The sequence below is a fragment of the Telmatherina bonti genome (assembly GCF_933228915.1).
Source record: "Telmatherina bonti genome assembly, chromosome: 2".
Classification (NCBI taxonomy): domain Eukaryota; kingdom Metazoa; phylum Chordata; class Actinopteri; order Atheriniformes; family Telmatherinidae; genus Telmatherina; species Telmatherina bonti.
In genome coordinates this window covers 26,865,509-26,877,674 of record NC_136620.1, presented here as the reverse complement: position 1 = coordinate 26,877,674, position 12,166 = coordinate 26,865,509, and the positions used below count along the sequence as shown (strand labels likewise).

Here is a 12,166-nt window from a genome sequence, read left to right as displayed (position 1 = left end):
AATGCATAATTAGGACAAAAATCAAAGAAATGGCTTGCTGTGATTTTCTCTATCTTTGCATGCTTCATGTTTTTTTTTTTTGTTTTCTTTTTGTGGGACAGTACTGGTAGTATTTGTCCAAGGAGCCATTGCAATTGCAGCTAAAACTCACGGAAGATAACAACTCATTTCTGCTGTTACAAAAACCAAGGCATTCAGGTCTGTGTGGGGAGTCGTAAAGACAGGCTCTGTATTGGATTAGGAAGAACCCAGAATACAATTTTTACTTGTGATAAATTGTGGAAGATTCATTCTACTAAAAAAAAAAAAAAAAAAAACACTTTTATGACTTTGAGGAAGGTGAGCACAATAACAACCCTACTTCCTGATGTAACACACAAGCAGAAAGAAAAATAACATCTGTAAGTCATCTTAGTTTTGTCCTAATATTTCAGTCATCTGTCAAGACCATTATTAAATTCCAAAAATCAGAGATATACAACTATGAAAACAAGGAAAAAAATGTGGTAGTACAGCTCACAGTTTGAAACCATCAGGGTTCCAGCAAAAGTATCCCAAAATATAGCTCAAAAAACAAGAATTGTAGAGTAATAAAATGTACAAGCTATGTCTAAGCTGAATGCCCAGTCTTGTCTGTGTGATTCTTGTTATGAAATAGTAAGACAACTTCTATTTTAATGAAAATTAAATATACTTTTATTTATCTACAATAGTAATTTCAATGTAGGTTTGCTTTTATCTTCAGCTGGCTCATTTGTGCATGTATTTTTTAGTATGCAATACTTGCTCTTTATACTCCTGTGAAGCTGCACTAAAACTGTATTTTTAACTCATCTGCAGATGTGCAAAGTTGCTCCCTTTGTAAACTTGGCTTCACCCTCGGCAGCCTGCTAATCAGGTTTTCACCAAGCATTGCAAATGCCATGCAGGCTCAGAGGAGTTTACACAGAAACAAATGAGGCAATCAACTTAAGCCAGTAGCAAATCAATGCCGGCACAGAATGGCGGATGTTCACGTTTGATAAAGCAGGTATCTCATCAGGAGAGAAGTTGCCGTTTTTCTATCAAATTTATGTCAAGAAAATAACAAACAGAACTATATTATGTTAAATTTGACAATCTTGAAGTGAAAAACATAATTTAGTTGATGTATGACTCCTAAATGTGAATGTGGAAAAATCCTGCCTTAAAAACCTTCCTATTAAACTGATTGATAAAACAGACACCAAGACTTCTTTTTTTTTTTGAAAACCGATTTAACAAAAATGAATTTGTAAATGAGAATTTCTAAATTAAACCTAAATGAAACTACAATGTGATTCCATTAAAATTCAAAGAACTGCTTTGTAAACCATGCCCATAGATGTAATGTACACTGTATCAGGGGAGGGATATCATTGGATGATGCTCTGTGGTAGGATCGTTATCCACAATTTACATCATAATTCTCTCTGCTTATTCAGTTAAACTTGTGCAGTCACATGATTAGTTATGTGTACGGCACCAATATGGTTCCAGTAGATTTTTCACTGAACAGCCAGATCAGCCAAAACAAATTTAAAAAAAAAAAAAAAAAAAAAGGAACCCGACAAAAAAGACAAACATGTTTCCAAAGCCTGGTAAAGTTAACAGTGGGACAGTACAGGCTAAAGTGATTATAATTTTAAAAAATGTTATCCAATATGGAAACTAAACCTCAAACCATTGGACAGGGAGAATGGGGCTGGGGTAATTTTTCATAAAAAAATAAAGCTGTATTCATCTGCAGTCATTTAAATAATTAAATCAGTCACTGCTAACTGACATGTAGTCAAAGGTTAATTGATAGCCAATTGATTGGTCCAAAATCACCATCACCCCCCCCCCCCCCCCCCCCCCCCAAACACCAGGGGGAAATAAACTACTTTTGATTAAATATTAGTATATTAATAATCCAATATTTTAAATAAAAATCCAACAATTTTTTTAGTTAGCTTTTTATCAAATACAGCACCAGAGTTGCACAAAATCATGTCAGTATTAAAACTGAGATAAAAATTTTCTGTCAGAAAAAATGTGAAGAAAATGGTGTTAAACTATCAAACCCATGAAAAAAGAAAAATTCTAAAAAACAATCTCCAAATTGAATACACTTCACTTTGGAGGATGGGTAGCACAGTTTCTACATGTGAACACAAGCAGCAAGTCTCTCCAGGCTGCATCCACCTGCTGTTATAACCCCCTTCTCCTGAACAGTAATTAAATACCAACAGGTGTTACCTGTCATGTGAGATTCAGGTTAATCTGAGGAAAAACGACAGCGGAAAATTAAATAAAAAGACCACAACATCAATAGGAAAAAAATTGCTTATCAGTGTAGCAAACTGAATGCATGTCGACCAGTCTTCCTTCTTTAACCAATCATCAGTTTAGCCAAAAACATATTCAGTTGGTTTCAATGTGTCTGAACTCGGTCTGAACAATATTGCAATTTAATCTGCTGCTCTGTGTGTACGTGCAAAAAAACATTTCTAAATAGATGATAACCACAAGAAAAGACACCAAAATACGAATTTAACATAAGATAACAAAGTTGAGATATAAAAGTTTTCACTTACCAACTGCACAATACAGCCTGTGGTCAAAACACCGAAACCCTAAGTACTGCTGGGCAATCACACGACATGACATATGCTTAATTATCATAATACATTTCTGGTAGATCATTGTGATCAGCTGTGAGCCTATTTATTTACTTGATCGAAAATGGTGGAAAATTTCAAGCCAATCAGAATCTATCATTTCCAGCAGCACTTCTGTTTCTAAGTTGTTAAAGAAGTAGAAGTTAGGCAAGTAGAATTGGATTGCAGACCTTAGGGAAGTTAAAAAGATATTACAAAAAATTTCCAAAATGAGGTTTGAACTTCACAGCTGAGTGTAAATGTCACATGAAGTTTAAATGACAATACCACAAGAAAGATGACAGAAATGGAAAATTAAGCAGTGGACAGTGCAGGTGTGAACCTGAATCAAATTATGGCTAACAAATATTTTTGTGTTACTTTGGGATTTGCCAGTTGCAGAGTCTTGAATTGTGATTTCAGTTTAACAACAATTAATCATTTCATCCCCAGTCTGAGAGAAACATGTGCCATGAAAGTAAGAAGTGGTATGATAGTAAGATGGTGCATGGGCCAGTTAGTCATAGATGCCTCACACTAGTCTAAAAGCTAAACCATTGAAAGGCCAAGTTGGAAATGATTGACACGCAGTGGTGTTACCTTGAATCCACGTATGGAGCCTCCATGCAAACATTGATGTGTATGGATGCCTTGAAGATGGATAAGAATATGCTGCCGTCGCCTACAATTTCTACCCATTATAATTAGTCTGAAAAACATTCAACCAACATTGAACATTTAGTCGATGAAGTCAAATTTTAGTACAATTTTAGTAAAGTACCAACAAAAGAAGAGAAAATAGAAAATAATCTTGAGACCAGTGAGGATAAATCATCTGTTGTGAGATATTTATGTATCAGATTTTTAAAGAAAATAAATAAATAAACTGAAGCACCAAAATAATCCATTGATTCAAAATCAATGATGCTTTAAACGCTTTAAGTTTCTCCAGGGTATGAAGTGACATCCATAACAATACCACATAACTGGAGTGCTGAATGGTTCGTTCAGTCAGCTTCAATCATAAGACTGTGATAAGTGATTAACATGATGACTAATTGGAGGTTGGTGGGTGTCGCTGTGTGAAATTACACTCTGCAAGAGAAGATGAGCTAAGATAGTATAAATGTGTTTTGTTGACCTCTAAATTTTGTACAAGTGTTTACTAAATCAAGTATTTTTCCTAAAATCTTTGTTAACATTAAGAAATAGTTTTAAACTCAGTGATGTTTGTGTGCCATTTATTTCTACACACATATTGCGCAAATAATGTACTATAGTCTACATGAAATTGTTTAAAGATGAAAAAAGTCGTGCTCAGAGACTTAAAAATCTCAGCCAATTACAAAGGGTGTGGATGGAGGGCTATCTGACATTAAAAAACATAAAAGAAAAAAAAGCTCATCATATTCATAAAAGTGGATTTTTTTTTAGATCAATCTGCCAGTGCCTGGGTGTTGTAGAAACATGAGCAGAGGTTGTGGTGTGTAGCTGATCATGACATTATGATGGTTTATTTCTCCAAATGGTGGGCAACTGAATGTAAATCTATGTGCAAACATTTCAAAGACCACCCATAAAGGGCAGCACCTACACCTACATAATCTAGTTCCCTAACGGTGTGCCGCGGCACACTGGTGTGCCGTGAGTCAAGTGCAAGTGTGTCCTGTGATATTGTAACAATTCATTGCAGTTATTTTTATCATAACAGATAATCTATCATATTGCTGACTAGCTAGCATTTAATTAATAATACAGGTGCAAACTACAAAAAAAATGCAAAATAAAATAAATCTTAAAGAGATCTACCAATTTGGCTGATCACGTATATGCGCTGGTGGGCATTATATGACTGTGACACATTCATCCTGAAAGCAAAACGAGAGGGAAAATGGAGCGCTTTCTTGTACGGAGCAAACCATCAACCATCCGTGCCAAGTCAGAGACGAGTGACAACATTTTATTTGGCATTAGTAAATAATGATGACAGATATTTTACATAATACAAGTGATTACACGTGTTCTTAAGGGGCTTTTTGGCACAAAAAGTGTGCCTTGAGATTTTCACTTGTCACCTGGTGTGCCTTAAGCACAAAAAGTTTGGGAACCACTGATCTAGTCAGTGTCTCGCATTGTCATGTAAACAGGATGATTGGTGTGGGGTCTCCCATAAAACTAAGTACAGAGAGGTATTCAATCTGGCCTTTGATACCCAGAGAAAAGTGTAAAGAGGTTTTATATTTTTACACCCCAACCTTTTCTCTAAAACCAAACGGTTGGTTTGTGATAGGACATGAAGTCCAAATCCAAAGAAAAACATGCAAAGGTAAAAACACTTACATTTGTAAGGACACGGCTGAAAGCTCTAAAATCATTAACAGACCTTAAGAATATGCTGCATAATTACCTTGAACTTAAATCATAAGATTTCCAAACCAATAACAAAGAAACTGCTGTAGAGAATCAACTTTTAGATAAACAAGCATGTTATAGGAATCATAAAGCACTGCACTTCAAGATGTGAGTTCTGTTGGAATGAAATGTTCCCAAACATTGAGCCTCACAGCTGGTGACTTGTTTAAAAACTCGGAGAAAATAAAAACGACAGGGACGCCGCAGCCTAAATGGCGTTGTTCTGAGGTCTGGGGAGACCATGAACCAACAGTGAGATAAAAATGCTGCCCTAATTCTTAACATTCAGCAACGAACATATTTCCTTCTGGTTTTTCTTGTTGTACATCTGATTTATGAAGTCAGCTAAAGAAATATTCCCAGCAAGTGTTGAAAATGTTAGGAATTATGTATGAGCACTGCTAGGGACGAGATGACTGTCCAAATAGCAAGGGGGAAAGGTGAAACCACGTAAAAAGAAAATCTCAATGCTGGGGCACATTCACAAACAACAATCTAATAATCAACAGTAATACCAATGCAAATGGATTACAACTACCAGTTTTGACAGCTTCACTTCCTAAACAGCACACTCACCCTCCATCTTGCTCATTTTAGATGATTGCAACATTTATTACCATGTTAGAAATTAATGATTTAATTGAATACATTGAAAAAAATGCATCTGTTTTTAATGGCTTCAGAACCTGCAAAGATTAACAGAAGATGTGAACCACCCAAACAAAAAGACAACACGCAGTGTTGAACAATATGATGATGTAAAGTGCTTATCCAACAGAATTAATGAAAAATTAGATTCTTCTTAGTTTATACAGACAAGCTGTGCTGCAAAAGGACATTATCTACTAAATAACCAATGAAATTGGCTGCAGTGTTTTGATGCCCTTTAACAATGAAATTGTTTTTCTAATCATTCCCAGTGATAATAAATAAGGAGCAACCATCACTGCTATAAAAAGGATCTGAAAATCTGAAAAGCAACAGATGTTTAGCTGCAATAATCTTGTCCACTGGAAATGCCCATGGCTAACCCTCATCACAGCCAACATTCGGAAATTGAAAGCAAAGATCCCAGGAAGAAAATCATTCTCATTGTCATAATATTGCTTGTGCACAGTAGGCAATAGAGGCAGGCCAGAAGTCAGTAGTGAGAGATTAAACTGTAGCTTACCATCTATTTTGCTGGGGTAAAACGTGTGATACTATTAAAGTCCAGCAAAAAATAAAAAAGTCAAAGCAACAAAAATAGCACAAGCAGATAAGGTTCAGTTATGGCTTTAGAAAAACTTAATAAGCTACCCATTTTCTGAGTATAGAAGAAGGAAAAAGAAACAAGTCATAACATGAAACTCTTATGTACTGTTGTTACTTCATTCAGAACATAAATATCGATTTATGCTTTCAAAATGTTTAAGTACAGCTTATCTAATATTAGACATCAGAACTGTGACACTTACAGACTGCTGTTGCTGGTGGACTGTGGTGAATACCAAGGGGCTTAAAAAAAAAAAAAAAAAAGGAGGTTACCATCTGCTTTGGTTAACCAGCAAAAAGCAAACAGGGTTTGTTCACCCAGCATATTGTATGTGTAGCACCTATGGGACTGGACTCAGATCTACAGTCTGCTTCATTTCCTTTTGACTGAATTACACCAATATGAACACCTACATTATGCTCGCGTGTTCTGCAACTCTCTAAGGAGTATTTCAGCCGCACAGCTAAGCTCCACTGAGACATGCTTAAACCTCCATGCACTGCGGTCCAGCACACACTAAAAAAATTGCAATTCTGCAGTGCACAGATTCTGGGGCCTCAAGGCATACTGTAAACCAGTCCTACCTCAACCGCCTCCAGTTGGTCCAGAAAATAATTGTACGTCTTTTAAACGGGTGCACGTAAGTTTGAACATATCACCCAGATTCTTGCATCTTTAGACAGGCTCATCATCAAGCTAAGAATTGATTTTATTGTTATTTTTATATCACTTTACTGTTTAGCACCCTCTAACCTAGCAGATCTTTTTATGCCATTACACTCCACATAGATCACTGAGGTTATTTGGGTAAAGACTCTTGACTGTCCCCAAGTTTATATAGAGCCTGCAGTAAAGTCATTCTTCTGCCTCTCAACTTTAGAGTGAACCCAACCCCACAATCTATCAGGGCTGCTCCTAACCAGCACATTAATAAAAGTTTGCTAAACACGCACTTTCATTTTTTAGTCTTTCATGATATGCAATAGTTGACCTTATTTTTTTTCTAGTTTTTAATTCTCTTTGTTTATTAAAATCAGGCTTCTTAAAGTCTTTTTCAAACATATGTTGTGTGTGTCTTTGTGTGTTTTAGTGTTACATGCTGACCAACAGTTTCTTTTTAATATGCTTTATAAATAAAGTTGCTTTAATACATTTTCTTGTTTTAAAAAAATGAAAAGGTGCGGTACTTCTGACATAGTTAACTGTATGCTTGTTCTACATTAAATCCATTAAGTGAGAAACTTTCAACAAAAGCTTAAAGGTCATTGAAGGCTTAGCAAAAGATGACAATATGATGTATACAAGAGAGAAAATAAGTAAAACAAATAAATAAATACTACCATCCAGTCCAATCTGCCCTCCTTACCAGACCTTTTTACTATCTCCACACAGAAAGTAGAGTGCTACTGTGTAAACACTGAAAATATCTAATGGTTTTGTTAAAAGCCCAGACCTTTTTTTAGAACATGTAACTGAGCCACAGAAACAGCTAATGGCTGCATCAAAAACATATCATGGAGATGCATGCACCGCAGCTCCATATCAATTTGTAATTCTCTTTAAAAGGGGAAGAAAAAAAAAACACGTCTGAAAACTTTATCACCAGTAGGAACAGAAATGGAAGCTCAATTTCATCGTTTTCTTTTCTCCCTGCCAATTAGAAACTCCTGCCCACTCACACAGCCTGTATGATGTGCCGATTTCTCACCACAAGGGGAGGAAGAGTGTTACTGCTGTCATGGAAATAAGGCTTTATTCATGAAAAAGACTAAACCAGCTAAGCAAATTAAATGGCAACACACTAAAATGGTAAAATAACTTTTTTGTCTTAAGACATTATTTTAAAGTAATAATCTAAAATAACATTATTAGGCCACTATTGTGCTTTTGATTATTTCATTGGATTGTGTCGGACCCAGAACGAGATCTGGTGCTATAGTTGCGTGTTCAGACACAGTTGGTATTTTAAACACAGACATGTCAACCAACAAGCCAGGGAGTCACTATAAGGGAAAAACACAACTGTTCATTGTCTGACCTTCCAACTATAGTGTTCAACAAGTTCCGCAGTTAATAGTGGGGGGAAAAGTGAAGCTTCAAATTCAATCATCAGATGAGCAATACCCATGAGAAGCAAGTTTGAGACAGACTTAGCCAAGAATCTGCTCAACACAGTGTTCGTAAATCTCACCTGAGACAAGTCTTGACACACCAAACACTTGAGTGAAATGTAAGCATGCTCTAAAAACCCATGCCTGAACTGCAGCTAACATACTAATTTAATTAATTTCAAGGGGGGGAAAAAAAACCCACAAAATTAAGTAGAACACTGTTTCGAATGCAGTTGTGGAAAATCTTGTCATTTTCATATACAGTACACAAAGACATACATGTCTACCCTTTTCCTACTGATCCTTACATTAAATTTCTTCACAATCTTTGTCACCCTAATAATGCTATATAAACCTGATTTGGCACCAATTGTCCAAACACAGGCTGGTTTGTTCCTACCTAACAACAGCATTTTCTTTATAAATGTATAATGTAAATTAATATAAACAGCAGAGGCACAAACACTGTCATGATACATTATAGCAACACATCATTTCAGAGGGATTTCAGCAGGATAACCAAAATTACTAGTTACTTCAACACATTTTCCCTCAGCTACATATAATAACTTGACAGTTGTTGGGTGGGTGGGGTGTAACAAATCAGCGTATTGAAGAAAATGTATGTTTGTGAGGGGGAATAGCAGTAAAAGAGGGGGTCCTGTTGCAATAAAGACCAGCGTTTGTTTTGGTTAGGTGTTGTGAGAGAAAACGTACTATTTGGACAGAACTGTCCGCCACGTTAAACTTCTCATGCCCAGCTGTGATAATGTTACTCACCCAAAAGATTTTTTTTTTTTAAATCCACAGGAACTAATAGCCTATCGCTTGACTTAACCACTTAAACACCAGCTAAAATTAAAAACCTCGTCCTCATTGAGCTTTTCCTATCACGCGGCGAAAGGTTATATTTTAGCTTCCCGTCAATAATTAACTGACGGACACGAAGCAAAGCGGGGAGCATTTCAAAGTAAAACTGCAGTTCGCTGCATAAACAGTGCAAAAAACTACAAAAAAGCTCAATATTATGGGTTTAACTTACAGCGGGAAGCAGAGCGGTATCCAGAGTTTTCTTCTGAGGGTAACGCTGGTGTTTACTGGGAGTGGACACCGCGGGTAGTCGGGAAGCTCTTCGCTGCGCTCCGCGCTTTCACAGACCTCGAAGCAGCAAACAATACAGTACCGTAATAACCGGCGCTCAGCACAATGCGCACAGGTAAAACCTATTAACGTAATTACTGTTATAGACAGGCAGTTGACCAGCCCTCTCGTCTGGAAAGGAAAAGTGTTATATCATTTCTTTATTACCTCCATATCGTATGGCAACTAAAATTTGCTAAAATATTAAATGAGTTCCCCAAGGCTCCATTTGGGCTATCTGTTGATCAGCATATGCATGTTCTCATAAACTCCCAACCACCAACCCTGAATAACATTTTACAAGGTGCCACAATCCCATAAAATGTGCAAGTGCATGCCTCGGTCAACTCAGTCCTTGGATGTCTCTGAATATTTTTCAGCTTAGGCTACAAAAGATCAATCTAAAGAACCAAAGCTGAGAATTCAAAGATTAGTGTCCTGGTTATTGAAAGTAACTGATCAAGCCAACTCTGGTCTCTGAACTACACTTTAACAGTCATTTTGACACAATGACCAAATCAGTCTTTTAGCTGTAGACTTTCACTAAATGTTTTCAGTAGACTTGACTACTGCCATGAAGTTTCAAAAGTTCTCTAATAAGTCATGAATGTATTACCTTTTCCATTTTTTGTGATCTGATTTTAACAGTTTCATGCTTGTATACAAGGCAGTGAATGGTTCTGGGTCAAAATATAGCATATCTGCTGATACCATGATACAAGCCACAATACTTCTAAAATCAGACTCATGTTTGTTTCCAACTTTATCTTCTCTTTATTATCAGAATTTAAAAAAAATTATTTTCCACAGATATAAAGCTCCTAATGACCAATTTCCATTTTATATTAAAGATCACATAGCTCCATGCATGGGTTTTTGGCTATCAGGTTCGTTCATGGAACCAGCTCCCAGTTTGGGTCCAGGAGGCAGACAACTTCTCAACCTTTAAGATTGGTCTGAAAAGAATGACATCTTTTGATAGATCTTATATATAGTTAATATTGGTAGGTTGACACTACTTAGAGACATCCCATAATACACGAAGCTCTTGTTTTCCTTTTCATCTCCCTCCCCTTTATTTTACATATATAGATTTATGACAGTATGAGCGTCATTACCTTTTATTTGTCTCTCAGCAGGTATCCCTGGCCAAAAGTTGTGGTGCCTGATGATCCTCTTTCCTGTCCTCTCCACCTCCAACCGGTCGAGGCAGATGGCTGCGCTCAATGTGCAGGGCACTGCTGGAGGTTTTCCTCCCAGTTAATTGTTTTTTTTCCATTGTCGACTGCTGCCCTGTGCATGCTCAGGATGGGGGATCAAACTGAAGACAAGATTCAGTGGAATCTGTGGGTTTCTTCACCCAGGCTGTTATGTTTGAAATTCACTTGTGTCAGCAAAATTTAAACCTATGTGGATTTATTTTAATTGGATTACAAGCAATTGGCTTGAACTGATTCTGTATGTAAAGGTGCATTTAGGTCATTTTTTTGTGAATTAGAGTTTTACAAGCAAAATTGAATTGAAATACAACTTTCTTATTTGCCATTGCTTTCATTGAAAGCCAAAGAATTTATTTTTAAAATCTGTATCTTGAATGCATACACTAATGATGATGTTGACAATGGTGGTGACATATCTCCTGTAATAAACAGCTGTTTGCATTATACATAACTCATTTTATGTTTTTCTCCTGTCTGCTCATTTCTTTTATGTTCAGTGGATTGGGTTGCCTTATGTAGCAAAGTGTCACATGAACAAATTTGTCTGGTCTTGTCTGAGCTAAAAGCAATCACGAAAGGAAGGAGTCAAGGCCCTGACAGGTCTTAAATTTTTGTTATTACCACTGCACTCCCATTTCAACATAGCTTTTTTTACATACAAAATCTTGTTAACTTAAGTAACAAAATTAGTAAGAATGAAAATAAAAATAGGATGTAGTTTACGAGCAGCGTTTCATAGTGACTGTGAGGCAGGGATCTCCAACTTTGGTCCTCAAAAACTGCTGTCTGTAAGATGTCACCCTGCATCAACACACCCAGCTCAAAGTAATGGGTCATTGTGCAAAATTTGACAACAAGCCGTTGAATCCATATAATTTAAATCAGATCTGTTGGAGCAGGGAAACAATCAATTGTTTATAAACAATTATAGACAGAAACAACTGTCCATAATTACCAGATAATTGCAAATCTATTCTCAGTGAAATGACTATTCTTCCCTCAACATCCAAATAATTTCTCATTGTTTAATTAATCAAATACAAAATTATTCAATTAAATGTCAACATGTCATACGATCTGTTCCATAGACCTGTTTGGGATTTAAGGACTAATCTCGCAGTAAAAGAGCTGCATTAGAATGAAGGGGATGACTGGAGAGTACCACATGTAAACAAACTCTTTTCAACATATAACCTAATTTTTTACTGCCTTTTGAAGATCTGCAGCAAATGTTTTAATGCTATTTGAAACAGCTGGGGCAGTGGCACCTACTGTTTTAGAAATATTTAAGTTAAATAGTCTAATTCTAATGTAGCGATACTGCTTGAAGTGCTTGGATAAACCCCACAGAAAATGAATGAATAGTTG

The 12,166-nt window shown here is 36.3% G+C and overlaps 1 protein-coding gene across 1 annotated transcript in view; it reads right to left on the bottom strand.

Annotated features, from left to right (window-relative positions):
- tp53i11b (tumor protein p53 inducible protein 11b) overlaps nucleotides 1–9,596 on the bottom strand; it is a gene marked incomplete at its 3' end in the record, with an annotated part of 43,886 nt that extends 34,290 nt beyond the window's left edge. Inside the window, exon 1 of the mRNA XM_079259292.1 lies at nucleotides 9,481–9,596. The remainder of the gene's footprint in view (nucleotides 1–9,480) is intronic.
- Between the last annotated feature and the right edge of the window lie 2,570 nt (nucleotides 9,597–12,166).